This window comes from Canis lupus, chromosome 5, assembly GCF_011100685.1.
Source record: "Canis lupus familiaris isolate Mischka breed German Shepherd chromosome 5, alternate assembly UU_Cfam_GSD_1.0, whole genome shotgun sequence".
NCBI classification, from domain to species: domain Eukaryota; kingdom Metazoa; phylum Chordata; class Mammalia; order Carnivora; family Canidae; genus Canis; species Canis lupus.
In genome coordinates this window covers 50743429-50768226 of record NC_049226.1, presented here as the reverse complement: position 1 = coordinate 50768226, position 24798 = coordinate 50743429, and the positions used below count along the sequence as shown (strand labels likewise).

At 44.1% G+C, this 24798-nt stretch overlaps 1 protein-coding gene and 1 long non-coding RNA gene across 19 annotated transcripts in view; one reads left to right on the top strand and one right to left on the bottom strand.

The window, feature by feature from the left end:
- FGGY (FGGY carbohydrate kinase domain containing) overlaps positions 1-24798 on the top strand; it is a 414792-nt gene that overhangs the window by 115308 nt on the left and 274686 nt on the right. The window lies entirely within an intron of this gene.
- LOC111095941 lies at positions 14445-20668 on the bottom strand. Its single transcript, XR_005359698.1, has 3 exons — positions 20550-20668; positions 16603-16767; positions 14445-15269 (listed from the first exon to the last, which is right to left on the bottom strand). It is a non-coding gene; the product is annotated as an uncharacterized LOC111095941 (long non-coding RNA).

The window sequence follows — 24798 nt, the reverse complement described above, 5'->3', positions numbered from 1 at the left end:
GGGGTCCTGTGAAATTTCACCCCTTTTTGTTCCCCGTTTCAAGCTGAAACTGCATTTTTGTGGTTCCTCAAATGTGCCCACTCTCTGCCTACCTGCACACGTTTGTGCAAATTGTCCCTATGACATGGAATGCTCTCTTTCTCGTATCATGCTGGCAGATTCTCACCTTCACTTCAGATCTCATCAAAAGTAGTTCAACTCTCCCAGGGAGAGTAAAGTGTTGTTGTTTGTTGTTGTTGTTGTTGTTTTCTGTTGTCTGTGTGCTGTGCTTTGATATTACTTATGATATTCTCATGATTGTGTACATCATAATTGTCTGCCTATCTCTTCCCTGGAGTAGGAACATTTTGAGAGTAGGGACTGTGTCTGTTTACTTTTGTATTCTTAACAAAGTGCTTATGGGGACTCAATTCTGTTGATGGGTGAGTTGGATGGATGAATGGATGGGTAGATGGGAGAAAGAAATGACACATAGATTAGAACAAGTGGAAGGACCGATGAATGACACAAGGACCTTGTCACACCTGTAGGAAAGACGGGAATGCAAATACTCTCAGGGTACCATGAGAAATACTTAGAGATCATAGAGCATAAACAGCTGGTGACAGCTAGCAGGTTCTGCCTGTAGACATGTATTATTTCGACTACTCCATGCTTATTGATTTCTTTACTTATTTTTAAATAATTCAGGTAGCAAACATAAGCTTCCAGACCTCTGGCTTCCCAGACTTGGTAAAACACTGGGTCTGGTCTCCTGGATGAAACAGTGTAGTCAGGAGTAGCTGAGAGGCATGTATAGGCATATGCTCTGCAGCTCCCCATCCGGACCCTGACCCTTGAGAGCACTTGAGTTTGCAACCCCTCCCTCTATTATAGGGGGTGATTTGGAATTTCTCTAAGTGGGGATGAGAGGGAAGGGACAGTCTGGTGTAGAAGCAGGTCACAGCGAGTGGAAAGGCCTAGAGATGTGAGAACTGCATGAGGCATTGGAGCGCTGGTGTGATTCCCATCCACACAAAGCACACAGAGCCTGTAGGCAGTTAACAAAGCATTGGCTATGGTCAGAGAAGTCTGTAGGGCCCAGTGGTGGGGACTTTTGGTATTTCTTGCTAATTTTGGATTCCAGCCTATAGTAAATGGGGAGTTGAGTGGTGGTTTAAGCTGAGGAGTGACCTGATTGGACTTGCATTCTGTCCGTGGTAAGGTGGATGAGTTCCAGAGGGCACAGGGGTAGATGCATGTAGACCTGATAGAAGCCTATGCTCTAGGTCAGTGGTTCTCGACCTGTGTTGATTTTTTTTTTTCAGGGGACACTTGGCAAAGTCTAGAGAAATTTTTGATTGGGAGGAGGAGGTGTGTTATTGGCATCTTGTGGGAAGAGGCTAGAGATGGTGCTAAATATCCTGTAACACATAGAACAGCCCTCACGGCAACAAAATGACCCAGCCCAAAATATCAACAGTGACGAGGTGGGGAAACTTGCTCCAGCCCAACTGAGATGTGAAGAGGATATGAGGTCAGGAGTGCCCATGGGTGTTCTTAGAAAAGTTTGGAGCCCTCGTGGATTCAGGAGGTGGAATCAGCAGGCATACTGATGGATTACCTGATTGTTGGTTAGAGGGGAGGGAAGGAGAAGGATGAGCAAAATGGGAGACAAAGCAGAGCAAGATTTATTTAGCAAGTAAAGAAGAAATTGGCCTTTAAAGGGTAACTGAAAGTGCTGAGTTATCATCTCCCATCATTAATTTCTACTGATTGAATGGTGCCAACCAGCGCATTCTCTTTAAATATTTTATTTATTTATCTTAGAGATAGAGTGAGCCAGTGAATGAGGGTGGGGGAGCAGAGGAAGAGGGACAGACAGACTCCATGCTGAGTGGGGAGCCTGACACAGGGCTCCATCCCACAACCCTGAGATCATGACCCAAGCTGAGATCAAGAGCCTGACGCCTAACTGACTGAGCCACCCAGGCACCCCTGGTATTTGTAATTTTATTAGGTTGTAGCACACAGCCTATTTGGGAAAAAATACAGGAAGGTTTTCATTTATATTTTAGAGCTTTCATTTGTGAAGCTTTTTCACTTTCATGTTTTGAAATAAGGGCATGGGGCCAAAGTCAGTTTAATTGCTCTCCCAGGTCATTTTTCTTGATGTTTTTCTCCCTCCAGAAAGTCTTTGATCCTTTAGAATGCACCCCTTATAAAAATCTACTGGAAGATGAGACATTGTGAGGATAACTGTCAGAATGTGATTGAATTTTTTTCTCCGAATATGACTGTTTTGACACCTGTTCTTACTGGGTAAGGGAACGGGGAACTTGAGGTTGATAGCTCTTACCTTTCTTGTGCTAAAATTAATTTGATCTATTCATTGGTGTAGGAAATTCAGCTATTAAAGGCCCTGGGAGAGGACAAAGGGAAGGGAGGAAAGGAAGCGTGGTTAAGAGTACCCTAGCAGACTCTAAGTCCCAGATCTTCACCCAGAATACTGCTTTATCCGTGTTCTTGTTCCCAGGTAACATTGTGTCTATTCAGGGGCTCCTGGTCAGGCAGGATTTTGAGGAAGAGGATAGCAAGTATGGTTTATTTCTGTCTCTGTAATGATGGCTGCTCTTTGTCTTCCCTTTCTGGAAACTCCCATGATAGAAGGAGAAGGCTCCCCTGATATTCCTCTAGTACCCATTGGAGCATCTGTGTCCCTTCTGTTTTTCAATGTGTCAACCAGGGTCCCTGCACGAAACAGGTGGCACAGTCAGATGGGATAATTTGAGAAGAGTGGGTAAGTGTTGGGAAACCACAAAGGATAGTGCAGGACCTCTGGGCTACCAGAAGTAGAGCTGGTACCAGTTCTGGGCCTCAAGGACCAGGGGCGGGTGCGTTGCCAGGTCCCGAAGAGACTGTTGTATGGAGAGTCTCACCAGTATGACCTTTGATGCAGGGAGCCTCAGCCAGGCTGCTTTTTCTTTTTGCCTGCTGATTTCCCTCTGTCCTCATTGGCCAAACCCTGTTCAGGGCCCCGGTGCAGAGAGATTCTTTGGGTGTGCTCCGTTCTGCTTAGCATCCTGGGGCAGGAAGCAGGGTGGAGAAGGTTCAAGAATGAATCTGGACAGGCACATGAAAGATGTCTGGGACATTTGGACATTCCTCCTGATTGGTTGGCTCCTGTGGTCAGATATTTGTGGAGGAATCAGGTGGTGGCGGGGGCAGTGCCTTGGAGTCGGAGAGTCTGGTGCAGAATCGCATCTGCTTCCCTTGCTAACTGAGTGATTCTCAGGTCTTTTCAGTTCACCAGGCCCTTATTTCCTCATTGGATAGTGGGAGAAGGGGACTGCCTACATCAGAACACCTCAGGGAGGCTCAAAACAGAACATATTTCAGTGCTGTTGACAGACTCAGAAAAGGCTGCAAGAGGATATAGTAAAATGTGAGCGGCATACTTCAGCAAAGTTGTTTTTCTATACAATACAAATAGAGCTGTGTTGTGAGATAAAGGTTCATTTTTTCCTCTCCATTATAATTTTCTCTATTCCAGATTTTTTTAACCATCAGAATAACCAAGACATCCATAAATGCGATTCATAAATATGTTAGTATTGCCTCCCCACTCCCCCAGTTACTGTTTTTGGTCCTCACTGTGCTCTCTGGGCTGAGGTGTGTGAATTAGCAGCTGGCTTGACTGTGATGACATGTATGCTGTAGTGACATGTATGCCATTTCCTGTGATGTGGCCACAGGTTCAAGGCTGGTGTCCAATCCCCAGGGAGCCTGCCCTGGCCCTTCGGGTGCCTCTCCTCTGAGGACCCCATCCTCTCACCTGCTGTAACCTGGGGCACTGCCCAGCGCTCACTGCACAGCATTGCGGTTACTTCCTCTATCAGACTGTGATCTTCCTCAGGTCCACACCATGTTTTACTATCTCCACAGTTCCAGCATTGTCTTCTCTTTTGTTCGGAAATGCTCCCTTCATCCTTGTCATCCGTGTTCCCCCACATGGTTACAGAGTTCTTGTGGGCTCGCAAACCCTAGCTGCTACAACAGAGCACCTGACCTGTTCTTTCTCTTCTCTCAAGTTCCAAAATCCTGGGGAAGAATTTTGATTATTTTCACATGGGTCAGGTCCACCTCCCTTATTGACTCAACTGTTACCAATGGGAGTGGTATGTTTTCATGGCCTCACCTTTGTAGTTAAATGCCCATATTCCCAGGGAATCTGTCATCGCCAACAGGGTGGGGTCTATACCATCAAGACAGGTCCGGTTGAAATCTGTTGGTTGCAGTGGAGAAAGAAAATGAATGGGGAATGCATTCAGCTGCAGTGTTAATACTAAGAAACATTTAAATCAGTGGGTTGCACTGAAGAAAGCATGTATCAGGAATACATTTGCAGGTGGGCAAAAATTGGCTCTTGGTGGATGAAAGGATCTTAGCTATTATGACTTGTCGCCTTCTAAAGCTGAGCTCTACATAACAATGTAAATGAATAGATAGGTATTAAACTATCCTGGGGGCAGGGAAAAGGAGAATGTCTGAACAGACTTTTCAGTTTGAGGTTGTTGGTAAAAAAAGCAGGGGGAGGGATTAAGAAGTACTAAGTTATGACAATAATAATACCTAACTTTTACGTAGTACTGACCGTAGACCAGCAGCTGTTTTGAATGTTTTACATATATTAGTAACTCATGTGACAATATACCCATTTAACAGTGTTTTAAACAAATAGGCTTGAGTTCCTGTTCTCTCACCCCTAAAGAAGTCCGAAGGTGATTTGATCATGTCAAGGCCAGCCATTATCTTTAATTTTTTAGACTTTTCCTTCTTGCTATTTACCCTCATGGTTGCAAGATAATAGTTGCAGCAGCTCTAGACATATCCACTTTTAATTAATTGCCTTTAATGCTGGAAGATGAAGAACTGTAGAAAACAGAATCTCTGCCCCCCCACCTCCACCCCCCGGCTTTTTTTTAATCTTAGAGAAAGTTTTCCCAAAAGCCCTCCTACTAGATTTCTGCCTAGGTCTCACTGGCTGGAATTAGGTTGCATGGCTACTTTTAGCTACAAGGGAAGCCAGGAAAGTACAGAACGATATTGTCACAGTTGGCTTAGATCTACACAGTTTAGTATGATAGCCACACATAACTATTGAAAGGTTTTTTTTTTTATTGAGATATAATTCACATATCATAAAATTGACCACTTTAATTGTACCTTTTAGTGGTTTTTAATATATTTACAGGATTATGCAGCCATCATCACTGATAATTCTGGAACATTTGTCTCACCTCCAAAAGAAACCCCGTACCTATTAGCACCTATTCCCCCTTCCTAACCCTGCCCTCACCCTCTGACAACACTAAACTACTTTCTGTCTCCAAGGATTGGTCATTCTGGGCATTTCATATAAATGAAATCATACAATATATAGCACTTTGTGTCTGGCTGCTTTCACTTAGCATAATTTTTTCAAGGCTCTTCTGTGTTAGAGCATGTACCAGTATCAGTATTTTTTTTAATCAATTTCTTTTTATAACTTAATGAGAGTCGACTGCATGGATGTGTCACATTTGGTTTTATCTATTCATTTGCTGATGGGCATTTAGGTTGAAGGACACTTTAGTTACTATAATTAATGCTGCTGTGAACATTCACATACAAGTTTTTGTGTGAACATATTTTCATTTTTCTTAGTTTTCTAAGAAAATTCGTAGGAGTGGAATTAGTGGATTATATGGTAACTCTATGTTCTATTCATTGAGAAAATGCCATACTATTTTTCAAACTGGCTACATCATCTTATACATCCTGGTGGAAATGAAGAAGGATTTCAGTTTTTCCAGGTACCTCCTAACACTTGTTCTTTTTTGTTTGTTGATTCTAGCCACCCCAGTGGATGGAGAGTGGTGTTTCACTTTGGTTTTCATTTGCATTTACATAATCATTACTGATATTGAGCATCTTTTCACGTGCTTAATAGCTGTTTGTATATCTTTCTGGAGAAATGTCCTTTCGGATCCTTTACTCCTTTTGTTTTTGGATTGTCATTTCATTGTTGAGTTATAGTGGCTATGTAAATAGATTAGTTGAATTTAAATAAAGTCAGAAATTTGTTTCCTCAGGCACACTAGCCACATTTCAAGCGCTCAGTTGCTACCTATGGATAGTGGCTACATTATTGGGCTGTTGGTTATATAAGGCATTTCCGTCATTGCCAAGTTCTGCTGGATGGCACTGGCTTAGAGCATCAGGACTGATCACTTGGAACTGGCCACTCTAAATAAAATCAGTTTTGGTAAGCTAAGGAAGGAGGGGAATGGATATGGGACACAGTTACAGAACATTCTTCAGAAAAAGTTTGATGTCTTGGTCCTCAAAGAGATAGAGTGTTTATTCTCTCCTAGAGGTGCATAGACATTTCTTAGAGGAAAACCTGAGGCGGGAGGTAAGTGACAACACAGAATTCTAGACCAGAGGTTGGCAAACTTTCTGTACAGGACTAGATAATAAATATGCTCAGCTTTGCCAGTTACATGGTATCTGTCACAGCTTTTCAGTTTGATCATTGTAGTGAAGAAGCAGTCAGAGACAATACATACATGAAGGAGCATGACTATGTTCCAGTCAGACTGACTTACAAAAACAGGTAGTGGGCTGGATTGGGCCCACAGGTCATATTTTGTGAGGAACGTTTTATAGAATGCTATGAAAGCTTACAGGGGCCAGCGTGCTGCAATCAAGGGTAGGGTGACATATTGGGTATGACTGGAAAAATAGACTTTCAGGATAATGGTGTTTGGAAGGTGAGGAAGAGGACAGAACCAAGTTTTAAAGGTCCTTAGTGTGTATCCGGGTTGTTTTGTTATATTTTTGTTTCTTTTAAAAAATCTTGTAGGTGACAAGAAGCCATCCAAGGGTTAGTCAGGTATTATACAATTACATTGACTTTTTAGACAATCTCCTGGCACCATTGTGAAGAGGGAAAGTAAGGAATACTAGTTAAGAAACGATTTGTTGAATGGTCTGAACAAAAGTGAATAATTCTGGTAAGAAGTATACCTGTCCCTAATCCTGCCAGATTACAGTATACCAGTGCTTATGACACAGGTCAAGTCTCTTTGTCTTGGATTAATAAAGTAAAGATCTGGTAATTATCGTGTTAATTGCATCAGTATAGATACAAGCTGATAAATCAGCTAACCTACAGGCTGTGGGCTGGGGAGGAAGCCATATTGATTTAAATGAGGCCTGAAGAGTGGGACTAGACATAGTCTTTCCCTGCCCCAGGACAGCCACTGGAGGCCAGAGAGTTGGTGCTGAGGGTAGGTTACCAGCGACTCTTGGGGAACTGGAAGAATGCAGATGGGTGGGGGCGAGAGTCACGGTGGCCTTGGAAAACTTGACTTTTGGATGGAGAAGTGAGCTCATTCTCCACCCAGTTCTGAGAGGCCATTGGAGGGAGAAAGGAAACCCTGATGAACCCCTAATTTTTGAAAGTAGGTCCCAAGTTAAACACACGACATAGGTCTGCCAGAAGTGTTTGCCATCAGGAAAGATGAATTATCCACAAGGGCTTAGAAAATTGCAAATGCACATGATGTGTCTATGAATCTTTTTTTTTTTTTTTGAATCTTTTTTTCAACATGGTCAGCTTAGCCTGTGAGTACGCAGCATATTTTTCAAAGCTGGCCTGGCAGACTGAATAATGAGAACTCTACAATAAAGGTTATGAAACCATTGAGAAGTTGGGTTTTCCTACCTGTAAGTTTAGTAAAGAATTCTCGGAGTGTTAATTCAAGGTGGGATTGTAAATAGTGATTTCTGCCAGTCTTCACTCTGTGCCCATACTTTTCTAAGAAAGCGTTTTGGCTTTTTTGCTACTTAAATCCTCACTGATTCCTAAAATTATGAAATATAAATTATAAGAAACAGCTTTGAGCCTTTCACAAGGCACAATTGTACCTCACCCCAGGAAAGAAAATGAACAAATATCTTACACACGTAGAGCTTTTAACCCTCTGGACTTCCAGTCTCCAAATGCTACGAGCATCAGAAAACGTCTCCTAAATCTGATTTTGAGTGGCCAGGCCTACGTCCACTGGGAGTTAGGAGTGCTTCCAAGGGTGAGGCAGACAGAGGTGATAAGATCACAAGAGACTGACCCTTGGTCAAGGCCTGCTTCCTGAAGTCATTTCCCCAGGGTGGGTGGTGGGCAGGTGTGTACCGTGTGGAAACAGGGCTCCACTGCTTCTCCAGGAACATTCCCAGGTGTTATGTGAGGAGTGAGGAAACTTCATCTATTTTCTGAATCTAGCACTGTGGAATGGAAGGGACAGACTGAACACAGGGTGCTTGGGGTTCACCGAGCTCAACAAAGTATTCAAAGCTTGTAGGGTTCAGGACTTGCCTGTATGAATTTGCCCAAGTGCTTATACACTGGTGTCTATTAAGAGCCATGTACTCTGTATATTTCTGATTTGTCTGCCCTTGAAATAATCAAAATACTGTTCCTCTGAGATCTCTGAAGTCCAGAAAGTTCTTTTGAATTCTTAAATTTCTTTTCTTGCACTGTACTGAAACTCACAGATATGGGTGATCCCAGTGACCAAAGAGACACCCATTGGCTCCCAACTTCCTGGCCACCAAGAAGCCTTGAACATATATGTATCCTGGGTTATTTGTGCCAGTGGGCATGTTTCTGATTTGCTTTGTATGTACCTGATCAGAAAATCTGTTTTTAAAAAACTGCCCAGCAGTCATTAATTTTTATTATTTATTTTTATTTTTTTAAAGGTTTTATTTATTTATTTGAGAGAGAGAGAGCACAAGTGGGGATGGGGGGCAGAGGCAGAGGGAGAAACAGATTCCTCAGTGAGCAGGGAGCCCAATGTGGGGCTCCTTCCCAGGACCCTGGGATCATGACCTGAGCCAAAGGCAGATGCTTAACTGACTGAGCCACCAACATGCCCCTAATTGTTTTTAAAATGAAGCTTCTCAAGTCTTTTCTTTGAACAGGGAACCCTTTTTGTGACAAAGAATTAAAAAACCTCCAGCATGAAAAGCTAGTTAGGGGACCTTGTTTCTTAATGACAGCAACAGCAAATTGCAAGAGGGGGAGCTGTAATGAACTTATGGCTTTGAAAGCACTTGTACCACTTGTGATCAGAGCCTTCATTTGAGCCCTCCTGAAAAAAAATAGCTGTTAAAAAAAGAAAAATAAAACATGAGGTGAAATATGGACACAGAATGGATATTTGGTAATAGGGAGGTGTTATTTTTAGTTATAATCATATTGCAATTGCTTTTTAAAAGCTCTCCACATCTTATGGGTGCATACTGAAATATTTGCACAAAAAAAGACAGAGTTGGAATTTGTTTAAGAAGAATCAGGACACATGATGGCTAGGAGTTGAAATCATCTGAGGCTGGGTGATAAGTACATGAGGGTTCACTTAGCTGTTCTTTCTAATTTTGAATATTCTTGAAATTTAACACACTTAAAATATTTTTTAAAAATTAACAGTTTGAAATCTTTGGAAGTCTTGGTTCCTAAGGGTACTTCTTTGGTATTTTCCCATCCCTGTTTTCTGTGTTTCTATCTCCTTCCTTCCTTCTCTACTCTCTCTCTTTCTGTCTCCTTCCTTCCTTCCCCACTCCCTCCCTCTCTCCCTGTCTTTCTTTTTCCTTCTTCCTTTCGTGTCACTTGGGCTGACAAGAAAAAAGGACACATTTATATCAAGTTGCAAATGGACTTGGGCCTATTTTCATGGTGGCACAAAGGCCAGTCAGTTCTGGAGACTCAGATGTATGTTGCAGACCGCCTGGGCCTCCCTGGCCCCTGAGTAGCCTAACTGGGCTGAGGTCAAAAGTTGCCTAGACCACCCACCCCACAGTTGGTCAGTGCAGCATGGTTTTTAAACATTTTGCCATGGTTAGAATGTGAAGGATTTAGGTTGAGGTTAACTTTTTAATCCATTAGTCTGGATTTGCCAAAGGGAAGGTTGGGATCCTGCTCTTACTTTGTTACTGCCTATGACTAGGAATGAGTTCTCGGCTTTGAGATTTTGCTGTGAGATTGGTTTTACCTAATCACAGCCTGAGCAGACAAAAGATTAGGTCATTAGATCCCAAACTAACCTCAGATTGTCAGTCATGATGGCAAGAATCCCCTGGAGAGATTTTCATTTTTCATAAAAAAAGAAAAAAGAAAAAAAACCTATAGTAAAATTACTTGGGAATTCTGTTCAACAGGTCTGAGTGGCAGTATAATCTAAAAATGTTTAATTTTATCAGCTTCCCACATGATTCTCATAATCATTACATTGGAAATCTAGACTTAGTGTTTGTTTATTCATTTATTTTTTAGTGGTTTTTAATAGAATGGAGGGATTCTCGTTGCTCAAGGAACAGATTGAGATTGTATTCCCATATAGTTCTACCTTACTACAACCAGGTGGCACGTTTTTCATTGGTATTGTTATTTTTAATTGTTTTTATTTAAGATGACTTGCTCTGAGCAAGGCCTTGCATCTGGTAGTTATTATATAAGTGCTTGGCAAATAAATGACAAATCCAAAAAGGAAAGGCAACAGGCAACTGATATTTATTGAGTCTCTCTTATTATAGTAGACTTGACTCATCATTTATATCTTCTCCTTTAATGTTTGCCACGGCATGAAAAGTAATGATTATTATCCAGTTTTGCATTTGATGAAATTAAAGCTCAGAGAAGTTTGGTATTTTATCCAAAGTCATACAGTAAACCTGTGGGAGGAGTATTTGGTGTCAGCTGGGTTTTTTCTCTTGTGCCTGGCAGCCTTTCTGGACACTGTAGCCTGTTTGTCCTTTCTTGGCCTCAGAGGATTGTGTAACAGGAGAGGGGTACTCTGTGTAGAGGTCAGGCAACCCAACCAGTGGGGCAGGCAACCAGAGCTTCCCTTGACCAGGCTATACCAGAGCCTTTGTTTTCCTTGGTCCAATACTGGGTAAAGATCCCACTGAAGGGCTTTGTCACTGCTCATCACTGTGTCATCCCTGGGAAATGTTTGGCAGAGGATCGTAGTAGCTGAGGACAGAAGCCTTTTCTAGGTGGTTTGCCTGTATCTGAATTTTTCTTTGGCACTTTGTAACAGGCCTGAGAAGGTGAGAGTTTTGTGCCACTATGGACACCATCCAGCTTGTTGGCTATTCTTTGATAGTGTGAAGATCAAAATGTCAGACGGAAAGGAAAAGTCCCCAGTGGATTCCAGGCCCTTACCGTCCCTCTCCTGGCATACTGCCACAGCCTACACCCTGCTGTCTGCAACCTGCCTGCCTTTCAAGTCACTTTACTCAGAGGGGATGCTCTTAAACAGGCAGGTCTGCTGGTGTGGCTTCCTTGTCCAGTCTCTTTAGTAGCTCTTACTTCCCTGAGGAAAAAGTCAAGCCTCTGAACGTAGCATGGAAGACTGGCCCTGTCTCTCCTGCTGCATTTCCCACCCCTTACTGCTTTACAAGCAACCAGAGACTTGCACTTGACAGCTGTGCAGTCCATTTTAGAAAGAGAATGGAAAAGGACCCCAAGAAAGCATACAATTTTGTTCTAACTTGCATGGCAGTGTTGGATTTTTCCTTGTTTGTTGTCTGTCTTTGCTCCTGTACTGTAAGCTCCTTGAGGGCAGGAGCTTTGTCTTGTCTGCTGCCCTATTGTCTCATGTGGCATGATGCCCAGTACAGAGTGGGTGTTCATTCATATGATGGCCCAGTGAATAAATAAATGGTAGGCACCACGTAGTGCTCTTCAAGGCCAATGGAAGGCATGATCAGTGTGGGCTAGAGTGGTCAAGGAGGCCTTCATAATAAGCTGGTTGTCAAGGTGAGGCTTGTGAAAATCAGCAGAATGGGTTGTGAGCTTTAGTCTTAAGAATCAGAACTTTAGAAAGGCATTTGCTGTATTGGAAAGAATATGAGTTTTAGAACCAGAGAGACCTAGGTTCAAATTTGGACTCTATCATTTATTGGCTATGGGAATTTAAGATCTTTGCATTTTAATTTCGTCACCCATAAAATGAGATTGATATTCCTTTCCTTACAGTAGTCTCATGAGGGAAAAAAAAAAAAAAGTGCAAATCATATATAAAGCATGTAGCACAATGTCTGGCATATGCCAGCACCTCAGGGATACCACGGGTTGAGTTCTAGACCACTGTAATAAAGCCAATATCATGAGGAAGTAAGTGAGATGAACTTTTTGGTTTTTCAGTGCATATAAAAGTTATGTTTACACTACACTGTAGTCTGTTAAATGTCCAGTAGCAATATGTCTAAAAATACAGTGTAATACCTTAATTAAAAAATACTTTATTGCTAAAAAATGCTAAGCATCATCTGAGCTTTCAGCAAGTCCTAATCACTGATCACAGATCACCAGAGCAAATATAATGAAAAAATTTGAAATATTGAAAGAATTACCAAAATGCAACACAGAGATGCATTGCTGTTGGAAAAATGGTACCAATAGACTTGTTCAGCAGGGTAGCCATAAACCTTCAGTTTCTCAAAAAAACTGGTATTTGAGAAGCATAATAAAAACGAGGTATGCCTGTATGAGGCCCTAAGAAGTAAAAGTTTATACAGTACAGTTCAATGAACATGCCTGAGAAACAAAGATTATTTGGATGAGGTTGTTAAATTTGATTAAAATGGCACAATTCTGCTGGCTCAAAGCAGTTACATTAGATTTCACAGTTTTTGTAACTGTTCTCATGTACCATGAAGAATTCTTGCACATTTCTATACTCTTTTTTTTAAGCTTTTGAACATTGGAGGTGGATATGCTGCCCCATCCTACTCATCTGATACATAGATGCACTGTCCCTTAACACTGGGCCTGTTGGAAGGCAGCAGGCACCTAATGTGTAAAAGAGATGACAGCAATGAGCTTTCTGCTTACTCTCCCAGTGACACACCTGGCTTTCTTTCCGCTATGTTGTGTGTGTGTGTGTGTGTGTGTGTGCGTGCGCACATGCACACGTGTGGTTCACTACATATCTTCATGTTGGAGTTTTCACTGCGGTCATGATTCTGACCTCTGGCTCATTCATTCACTTCATCTCTTCATCTCCTGCCTTCTGTCTCTCTCTCTCTCTCTCTCTCACTATTGTCCAGCCATATCTACATCCTTAAAATCCCTGAACATGCAGCTCTCTTCAGCCTTGAGTTCTTTGACTCTCTGTTTTCCGTTGGACTGAAATTCTTTTCCTCTGCCTCTTTCCATTTTTTCAGAAAATCAGCAGACTCCTTGTCCTTGGAGTGGTATTGGAGCAAGATGATGAAATGGAGTTTTAAGTGTTTATTTTACATAAAGCCAAGGAATACTAGTGTAAGAGTGTTTACAATTCTTGTTTTTTTTTTTTTTTAACCAGAGAAATGTAATGCGCGTCAAATACAAAAATGTAGGCATATGTTAGGAAGCTTTGCTCTGGGTGCTGCTGGTGGTACTTCTCTTAGAGTCTGTTCCCTCTGTCTGGGCTCCCTGCAGAGCCTTTGTCTCTAACATGGAGAATGATTAACCCTGCCACCCCTACCCTGCTGGAGCTCCCAGCACCACCTCCTGGGGCACACTTCCTCTGTCATAGTCTTCAGCTCACAATTCCAGCGGGTTTTACTCCTCTCCCTGCTCATCCTAGGGGGAGTAACCTCAACTGAGTGGCAAAGAGGGGTCCGGAGGCCTTGTCAGTAGGGGGTCCAGGATGGGCATGCCAAGGAAGAGGAAGGAGAGAGGAGTGGGTTGGGAAAAGTCAGGAAGGACATGAGAAATTGCTGAGTGATGTCTGAAATAACAGTATTACAGTAACAAAAATAGCATGAATTCAGGACTAAAAAAAAATAACACAATATGCCTTGATACCCAAATGAGGTGGTGTGTTCCTAATTCTCATCCAGTGGTCTCACTTCACAAGTTACCTCCTTAGGGAGGCCTTCTCTGGCCTGTGTCCCAAGCAGGCCTCTCCGAAAGTTCACGTTTTTGTCCCCAAAGCACTTACTTTTCTCTGGAAGTATTGTTTACTTTTTTGTCTGACTCTCTCAGATGTAGGCAGGGACTTGCCCTCCTCTCCCCAGTGCCTGGAACTGTGTCTCCAAAACCACTGGCCCCCCTAAATACATGCTGAATGAATGCATGGGAATTATCGTGGCAATCCCAAATTGCCCTGTAGGAGATGGGCATTGAGAAGAGGAGTACGGTTGCCTGCAGTTCTGGAAACCCAGTCAGGCAGTGCTGATACAGGCTTGGCTATTATTATCACGATTATTATTTTGTTTCAAAGCCCTTTTAGGATGCCAGGCATGTTGTGGAATGGAGGGAAGTAAAAATCTTAACAGATGGTACCACCTGCAAAAGAGAATAAATCTTTTTTTTTTTTTTTTTTTTTACTCTACCCTCCTCTCCCTATCACAGATATGAATAAACAACAAAAAAAAATTGTTTTTAATTCTGCCTTTGGAGGTAGGACACACTTAGTATTCTGAGTCAGGCAAAGAGAGTCTCTAGCCGCAAGACAGCTGGGAACTCAGGTCCATGGAGGGCGCCCAGGACAGAGGTGAGGAGAAGGCGCCTCCTTGTCTGGTGACAGCAGCTGGGGCCCTCTCTGCTTTCCTCCCCACAGAAATCCAGTTGGAACCAGTGCATGCTGGGCTTCTGCCTGCCGGGTAGAAACAGATGGCCTCAGGCTACTGCTGATCTGGTGGCATGGGCTGCATAGCTGCTGCTTTACTCATGGGCCAGTGAGACAGGGGGTGGCCAGGGTGAGGGTCAGTCGCCTCACATTCCCATCCTCAGTTGAAGTGACTCACTTTGCTGTTAGCAGAAGTTTCAGTTCAGGTTCTGTGGACTGGGAGGATTTCTAACATTCATGCTCCTGAGGACCAAACATGGCCAGGAATGCCTATTGATCTCCACATCATCAGTCAAAGCATTTGAAAGAGATAATTTTCCCCACTCCTCCTCCTTCACCTGCCACAGGAGGGGGCTTGCTGTAAGATTATAAAGAATTCGCTACGTGCGGTGGTCCCTCTGGGTGGCCCCAAGGCCGGTGCCCAGGCAGATGTCAAAGTATACCTTCCACCATCACCCTGAAAATGTGTTGGCAACCCAGAGAGACAGAGATGGAGCTGACCCCGTACGAAGAGTTAGGTGATACACATTCTGGGCCAGGATGTCACTGGATGTGAGACTCATGGCAGGTCACTTAGATCTCAGTGGCCTTCTGCTTTCTCTTCTCTCATATCAGATGATGGGACTGGATTGGAAAGAGCAAATAGATTAGCTCGCATGCCGGTTCTTATTGACTGGAAATTACTGTCTGGAACAGAGTGGAGGAAGCCAATCTCAGTTAAGTGAGAAAGGGCAACCAGCTCTGATGTTTGCCAGTTGTGTGTGGGTGTGCGGATAATGGCTCCTAGGCCAGGTATTACCTGGCTGGTGGTCGTTTCTGCCTCTGTAATTTTATGATTCTGTGTGTCCTGTAGGTGATTCTACAGGGATCACGTAACATTTTCTAGTCTTGATAATTACATGGGACTTTATTAATGATGGCAAGGAACATGCACACCTTTAGTGAGAGTTTAAGCCTTATTCTTCTTAGAGAAGCTAAGGCTCATGATGATTAAATGACTTGCCCAAAGTCATCCAGCCAATAAGAGATAGAGCTAGCATTTGGACTGAGATCGTCTGCCTCCAGAGCCAAGTGCTCCATCACCATCCTGTTCTACTTCGTGGTTGGAAGATACCTCAATACAGATTATAATTAACTGTCAGTGTGTGGACAGCATTGCCTATAAATGCACAGGGACCAGAAGGGTGCTCGCAAGACTTGTGAGCTGATGTCTGAACAGCTCTTTTGAGCTTCCAAAGTACTTTCCAAATATTATGAGCAAATGCTGATTGCTGGAGACCTAGGGGTCATGGTATAGAATGCTTTACCTGGATTCTCTCATCTAAACTTGTACAGCTCTTGCTCCATTTTTCAGATGAAATAACTGAGGCCCAGAGAGGGAGGCAGCTGTCCCCAAGGTCATGGCTGAGATCTGAGCCAAGGCCTCCCACTCTGGAGTCTCTGGTGGCATCTTTTAGTACTGGCAAGTCCTCAGTGGACTCCTCAGCAGAATTAGAGGCTTTTTCAATATAAAAAGGGGAGGGGGTTAAGATCCTTCTCACTTATGCCTGTTCTGTTCTCTGGAACTCGGGGAAAAAATCTTGGCCCTTAGTCACTGCTGCAGGAAAGGGTGAGACCCTGGCACTCCTCCTGTGCACCTTCCTCTGGCGGGGCCGGGAGGGCTGCTCTGGTCTAGGAGCACTCCACAGGTGTGCTGAGTGGCAGGTCACCCTGTGACTAATCTCATGTGGCAGCTGACTCTTCACTTTCATGGAAGCTGAGAATGCCACACCCTCTAGTGGGTGGTCTCCTCAAAGGCCAAGGATTGAAGAGAGGTGACATGGGTGCATAGGTGACCTCGAATAGACTTTGAGAAGAGTGAGTCCTCTGGTGGCTCTGATCAAGTTAATTTCAATAACTTTTTTTTTTTTAAACTACCTTAGAAACTTGGAGGTTAAAAGATAGTAACTGTACATACCCAAATATACACGTAGAGGTTTCAACGATGTGCAAAAGTAGAGATCTTCGGAGGAGTGGAATAATCACTTTATGCTTCGGCAGCTTCTCCTCTTGGCTTTTTCCAATGGGTGAGTTTCCATCTTCCCAGTCAATTCAGTTCACTTGGTGCCATTGCTTTTCTTGTCTGAAAACGATTAAGTCTGGGGATTTGATCAGAACAGACTTGAAAACACCACCCTCCAGTTGCAAATAATCAAGGAATCTGGACGTTGCCTTTTCTTGGCTGAAGTAATGGCCAGTGAAGTCTGCTCCCTTGCCCCTGCCTCTACCCCATGACGGTCCATCTCGTCCTCTTCCAGATGTCCCTTCCCTGTCTTCATCCGGCAGACACACACATGCACCCATGCACACGCGTGTGTGTGCACACACTTGCACACAATTTTGACTGAGTGCTAATAGGTTAAAAAAAAGGCCAACATCGGTTGGGCTGGGCCACAGGACTGTCTGGTTTAAATCTACACTGCCTGGGAGATCTGGGGTAATAAGTGAGTGACAACAGGTACACGTTTCATCACACCCTCCGAACTCAGCCCATAGTTCTTTCTTTGATTCTTTCCATCCAACACCCTTGCCTGAGCTGTGTCCAATAAGTTTTTTAGCTGCATGATCCTGTTTTGGAGCCAAAGGAAGACTTTTTTTTTCCCTCTTCACTTGACTAAAAGGTGCCTAAGTCAAAACCCCACTTCTGGCCCCTTCCTCACTCCTTAAGAAGTAATGAGGAATAACCCCAGGCCAGAAGCTGCTGGGCCCAGTGTCTTCAGTCTTGCACATGACGAGCTAATTTTCTGGTCCCATTTTAGAAAAGCCAAGAATTAACTTGCAGAGAATTAGCCATAATTGGGGAGAAAATAATTGCATGGCTTTTTCTGCCCTGTGATAACTGGAGCCCCAGGCAGATCTTTCAAAGCAGTGGCCATGCCCACTTCTATTTAAAACAAAGCATTGCTCCAGGGGCCTTGAAAACCCAATCTCAATGTTCCCTGGGCTACATTTTTGTGCAAACCACCCTAAAGGTTGGCGTCAAAAAGGGATTTGTCTCATGTCTTTTTGGTACAAAGTTCCAGGGTGGTGAGACATTTTATATCCTATTTGAAGAGGAGAATGGCTTTTGCAGATGTCAGATTATGTTCATGGATCCTGCATGCAAACTTTTTGGGCCAGATCACGATTCCATCAGGAATAGAAGTGGTCTGAGAAGAGAATTGTTTCTGAGAAGCTCCTGTCTTCTAGACCTTCTTCTGTTTTGAAACTTGCCCATTTGCCTCTATTCTCCAGCTTGTGAGCTTAATTTTTTTTTTTTTAAGTATCTTGGCTCATAAACATGTAGAGGAGGCAATGGACTTTCTTTCATAATGGAGGTGACCTAAATACAGTTTGTCAGATGCCTTGGTCCCATCAGAGTGCAATGAAATGCCATACCTTCCCATGATTTAAATACCCACTGATGGTTCCACCATGCAGATGACTTGAGCTGCACTCCTGAGCTCCAGACTGAGGACCAAGCTTATCACCAGACATCTTCACCTGCTGGCTAGTAGGCTTCTCCACCCCAAGTGATTTTTCCCTGAAATAAAGTGCTTTTCTTTCTGTGTTTCTTATCATGGTAAAGGAACTGTCATCAGTTACCCAAACCACAAGCCTTGATATGCCATACCTTCTATATCTACTGCTGTTACCTAAATGATGGGCAGAAATTATGATGTTGCTTCTTCAGTCTCTCTGGGATCTCTTACCCTCCTCACTGGGCTCCTTGGCTCCAGCCATCCTCCCTGCCTTTCCCCCAACTTCTTCTACATCTCACCTTACACTCCTCACTCCTCTACCCCCCACCCAGCTGATACTCCATCCCACCTCTAACCTTTGTCTTTGAATGCAGATCTGATATTCCTCACCTGTTTGAAATCCTTCAGTGATTTGAGGATTTAAGTCTCCACTCCCTAGTGTGGCCTATGAGGCCCACAGTAATCCCACTCCTCCCTGACACTCCCATCTCTGTGCATCACTCTCCTGGTAGGTGGGATCCAAAGAGTGATCCCTTGATTCTCTTTCAACTCTGTATTTTGGCATGTACTGTTTTCTCTGCTAGTAATGACCTTTTCTTAGCTGGTCTATCCAACCAACTTCTATACTTTTGTATTATTAGATTATAGTATTACTGGTTGTTTAAGTGAGATAGCTTCCTTCTTTCTCACATGGCAGTCCAGAGAGAGATACTTTCTATGAGATCCTCCAGGAAGGCAGATGGCTTCTGTATCAAACCATCCTTAATATGATACCATTGGTCTGCATGATCCATGGAGGCTTTTGCCACAGTCTCTTTCCATGGATGGCAAAGAAACACACCTTTTTTCTTTAAGGGTCCATTTTAGGAGCTATACCATCTCTACTTCCCAGCCCTTCATGTCTCCTGGCTCTCTGGTTCTCTGCCCCTCTAGCATCAGCAGCAGTAATAGCAGTGGTGATCGTGCTGGTGGAGCAGTAGTAGTAGATCTCTAGCAGAAGTTGTAATAGTAGTAAGAAGAGTAGGTGAAGGAGTAGAAATCATATCATAATTTTCTATTCAGTGTCAGAAGAAATCGAAGGATTAAATGACCTGGCCAAGATCATACAGTAGTAAATAAAGGGCAGAGCCAGCATTTGAGCCCATAACTCCCTTGCTTCTAAGCCCAACATTAGACTGTGGTTGCTTTAATTCCCATCACACTGACAATTATTTCTTTACATGGTCATCTCTCCCACTAGACTCTGAACCTCTTGAGAAAAAGGACTTATCCTTTTTGCCTTTGTATTTGCAGAGCTTAGCACAAGGCTGAGCATGTAGTCATTCCTCAGTAAATATTTTAGACATCTAAATCAGAGTTTCTTAACCTTGGCACTCTTGACATTTTGAACCAAAAAATTATTTTTTCTGGGGCTGTTCTGTTGTGCACTGTAGGGTATTTAGCACCATCCTTGGCATCTGCATACTAGATACCAGTAGGCACATCCCTTTACCCCCCACCTCCCCAAGGAAAACCAGAAATATCTCCAGACATTGTCAGCTGTTTCCTGGGAGGCAGCATCCCTTTGGTTAAGAATCACAGATTTAAATTAAATGTTGGCCAAGAAACCGCTAGTAGTACTGACATCCAGAAAGGGCATCTTTAGGATTGGTAAGGCTGCTGGGTCTCTCTAGGATGATGGTGGATTTTCCAGGCCTCTGTATGTCTGGAGCAGAGAGTAGGCTTGCTGCACTCACAGGCTGTCATGGAGGCAGCTGGGATGATCTCCTGGATATGCCAAGTCTTCTTGGGGAATACCACGGAGGGGGCCTCTGGAAGCAGATCTCACTGGGCCATGCAGACCTGCTGTGGGGTGTATCACCTCCTGGCAAAATCTCATCACCCTAACAAGAAATATGCTTTCGTATATCTGGCAAAACAGGGGCCATATTCTGTTCCCTGATTTCTGTTTTCTGTTTCCAGATGTGTCACTGACACATGGAGCCTAGTGAGCACTCTGTTGGGAGCCCAAGTCTCTTATTCTCTACCAGCCCCGTTGTCATGATTTTCCCACCACCTAAGCCAGTCTAGGTTATATTACCCATGTGATGTGGGCGGTGCCTAGGTATCCTTTTCACCTTTCTTATCCTCATATTGCAAGGAGAAAACTTTATAGGTTATCTCACTAATGTGGTTAACCTTTCCTCCCTTGCAATGCCTTTATTGATGACAAGAGTTGGGAATTCAAAATCCATCATTTATTAGCTCTGTCACTTTGGGCAGTAAATTTAGTTTCTTTGACCCTCCATTTGTCTGCAAAATAGAGTAGCCTGTTTGTTCAAGCTACCCCTATAGGGTTATAAGAGCAGAATAAGACAATCTGTAGAAGGCTTAGGTTCCCTAATATGATGGGCTATTACTATACCTTTTACATCCCGGGAGCCTTCAGCATCCTCGTCCATGGGCACTGGGGTATAAGTTCAGTTAAGGCAGACTCTGTGTCTTTCTTTCTCTCGCATTTCCCAGGACCTAGAAGGTATTCAGTGAACACATGGTGATGACTGTATGAAGAAAAGTGAGAAAATGTGTGATTTATGTGTCACTTACATTTGTGACAGACATTCCAGTCACATGTTTAGGAGTTCAGTGTCTATTGGGGGTCACGGACTTAAGTGCCTGTAGAGGCAGTACACAGGTAGGAAAGTGTGAGACAAGAGGGTGTGGGGAGGGGCCTAGGAAACCGAAGAGGGCGTGTACGACCTGAAGACATTCACAGTCGCATGTTTTGAAGTCTCTGCATCAAGAGCAAAATATATCTGGGCCAGTTTAGGTCTTCTGTCAACAATTTGCAGCTCCTAATTTACACACGTGTGATGAGCACTGGACAGGTGCTGGCAGATAAAAACGAGGAGCCTGGACTCCTGTAGCAGAGATGGAAAGGAGGTGAATCACAAGAATAGCCAGGATGCATTTGGAGCTCAGCTAAGTGCTCTTCCACGCCCTTTGCACATGGTGTGGTGACCTGTTCGTAATCCTCGAAGCGGCCCAGTGTGAGGTAGGGGTGCTAGTTTATGGAGGAGGACAGTTGAGTTGCTTGCCCAGGGTCATGCAGTCAGTAGTTGGCTAATAATGAAGTGTAACGTGCTATTTCTGGTGACAAGAGAGAGCACAGAAGCCCTTTCTAGATCTCACCCCTTCCACTCTTGCCTTTTCTTGTCCCTTCTCCACACAGCAGCCTAAGTGCTCCTAACGTGGAACTGAGGTCACATCACTCAGCAGCTCACTGCTTGGCGCTGTAACGTTCCCACTCCACGGAAGCCCCGTGCCCTCTGGATGCCTCCTCCCTCACCGGCCTGGCCCTCTTCCTCATGCTCTGTGCTCAGCTGCACTTGCACAGGTGGATGGTCCCCTTGCCAGCTCCGGACCTTCATGGTCACTCTCCCTCTGCCTATGTGTCTCCTTATGATGAAGGCCTCAGTTCCAGTGTCCTCTCCTTAAAGACCTTCTCTGCCCATCCTGCCCCAAAGTTACACTCTTCCTTGTCATGCTTCTTATCTCCCCCTTTAGCTTGTGTGCTGTGTCTGGCACCCCTACTAGAATATACACACTGGCAATGCAAGGATTTGTCTTATTCCCTGCCCCATCCCATTGTGTGACACACTGGTTGGCACAAAGGAGATGCACAGTCAAGAAATATTTGTTGATGGGACACCTGGGTGGCTCAGTGGTTGAGTGTCTGCCTTTGGCTCAGGTCGTGATCCTGGGATTTTGGGATTGAGTCCCACATCGGGCTCCCTGCATGGAGCCTGCTTCTCCCTCTGCCTATGTCTCTGCTCTCTCTGTGTCTCTTGTGAATAAATAAATAAAAATCTTAAAAAATATATGTGTTGATTGAAAGAGACTGCACGTGGGCAGAGACTAGCCTCACTGGGCAGAATCAGAGACCTGGTAGAAACCCGTCAGTGCCTCACTGCTTCTCTCAGCACCTGGCAGGGCTCTAGACCTTGATGTCTGGCCCCTACAGTCCCTCTGGCCTCCGCTCCCACACTCATCTGCACACCCTCCATGCGGTGTCACCACATGACAGCTCAGTCGTTCAGTCAGGCCACGTCCTGTCCAGTCCATGCCCTTTGTCAGTTCTCTTCCCACAGCCCTTGTGATCCTTAAAGTTTCAGCTTAAACACAGCTTCCCCGAGAATTGTTCCTCAAACTCCTGGACAAGATCGGGGCCCGCCTTCACATGCCCATCACTGCATGCATCACGGATCCTACCCCTGTAGTTATTGGTGTGATTTACTATGTAACCGCTGGCTCCTCTGCCCCGTGCCCCAGGAAACACAGCCTCTTCGTCTGAATCATTTCTGTGGACCCAGGAGCTCCCCCTGGGCCTGTTCGGTAGCAGGTGCCAAATAAACATTTGTCGAGGGAGTGAGTAAGTCAGTGGATGCATAAAGGGTGAGCGAGTGATGGAAGAGCTCCTCAGTCTCCTCCTATGCCCCCTCCCTTCCCTGGGGAGCCTCACCCAGGATAAGACTTCTCTGCCCAGGCAGGTGCTTGCTCCTTACGGATGTAGATCTCTGCCTTTATCTGCTAACAGAGAAGTTGGACCACAGGGGTGAGGGAGCCTGGCATTTGTCTTGTCACAACACAGGAAAGGGAAGAACTCGGGCTTTGACTGTTATAACTTGGGCTAAAATTAGCACACTGGGGGCGATGTTTGTTGATCATGGCCTGAGGCCACTACGCTTGGAGGAAGGTCAAGACAGGCTGGACAGGAGGTGGGTGTTTACTAGTTCTGTCCAAACTGGCCCCATAATACCACACCACAGGCCCTTGGTTTCCCCGACCTCTCACTTAGTTAGAGCTGAGGAGGCCATTCGAGGAACTTTAGATGGTGGTTTCTGTCTTTGAGGAAGGATCCAGAACCCAGGTGTCTTCCTCCATGCCCAGTATCATCTCAACAAGTTGTTATGATGCCACCTCTTTAGTAGCTTCTCTTCTTCCTCACAGCCCTTGGGGGATGGGGCAGGGGTCACAAGGATCAGAGTGATGTTGTTGTTTCCTAAGGAGTTCTATGGTTTAATTTGTGTTATATGTGAAGATATGTGCCGTGACCACCAGATTAGATGTTCCTCTGGATTGCTGGTTGGGAGCCAGGTCCATACAGAGCCTGAACCGGAAGGAACAGGGTGAGGGCAGAGATAAGCCCACCTTTGAGGAATAACAGTAATAACACCGCATACTGTGTGATGGAGCTCTCTCTATAGGCCAGGCACTTGCTAAGCACACAGTCTGCACCCTTCTAGACTAGCCATTCCAAGTCATGGTAAGATCTGGAGATCATTTACTAGCTCATCTTTGAGTCTTCTGTACCTTATTAAAGCTTAGAGGGGGGCATACACACCCATGTGGGTTTTTTTTTTTAATTTTTGTTTTCTTTTAGTTAATAAAAGTGTTTGAGACCTAGAACTTCATTGATTTCTAATCTCACTGACACAGCTACTCATGTATGCACATCTCACCATATATATACATACAGGAACTTAAAAAAATTAAGCAACTGGTATCTGCTAGGGAGCATCTGGGAAAGGAACCACAGTTGCTTATACTAGTGAGTAATTTTGGCAGTGCAACTGTGCATCGGTTACTTAATTTATTTTCTTCTTACCAGGACTGTTGTGAGGCAAAAATCTGATGAGTCAAGTGTCCAATAAGGTGCTGGGCTCAGAGCTGACAGGCACCATGTGTTCCTTTGATGTTGTGGCTGCCCCCTGTTTGGGACCCTGCCCTCTTCCTCCCTCCCTCTTTACTGGACAACACCGATTATTGATCCCTCAGGCCTCCACTTACAGTCCAGGACTTACAGTCCTTTCCTGACCCTCAGAGTAAACTTGGCCCCTCCTACATGACTTCATAGTGCCCTGCACTTTTCCCATTGGAGAAAATTGTATTTATGTAATTATATGTTAAATAACTGGCCTCTCCTGCTTGGTTCTGAATTCAGGAGGGTGGATAGTACCATATCTAAATTCCTGAATTCCTTTCAGATTGTGAATAGACAGATTGACTTTCACTAAAGTCAGCATTAGACACTTCCATGCCATTAAGTCCTTTGTTAGTTGTTTTCACTTTTTCTTGGCAAAAATTTTGAAGGTATACAACTATAAATGTAAACCTACCCTTTCTATGTGGTCTCTGTCCTGGTCAGGGAGAGATCTTAGAGTTTCAGAAGAGACTACTGTGGAGATTTTCTATTAGGTTTGATGCACAGATTTTGGAAGTGCTTGTGTTTATATGTGTGTGTGTGTGTTTAAATGTGGTAAGTTAAGGTGAAGCAATATGAGTACTGCTAATAATAGGCATTGTTTTTTGAGGGCCTGCAGTTTCTGTGCCAAGTTTTTGTTTTTTAAAGATTTTACTTATTTATTTGACAGAGAGATAATGAGAGGGAGCACAAGCAGAAGGAGCGGTGGGCAGAGGGAGAGGGAGAAGCAAGCTCCCTGCTGAGCAGGGAGCCCCCTTTGAGGCTGGATCCCAGGACCCTGGGATCATGACCTGAGCTGAAGGCAGATGCTTAACTGACTGAGCCACCCAGTTTTAGTTCTAGTTTTTAGTGTTAGTTTTTATAGTATATCTGTTCCTCACAACAAGGTTTTAGGCTCTGTATCCTTACC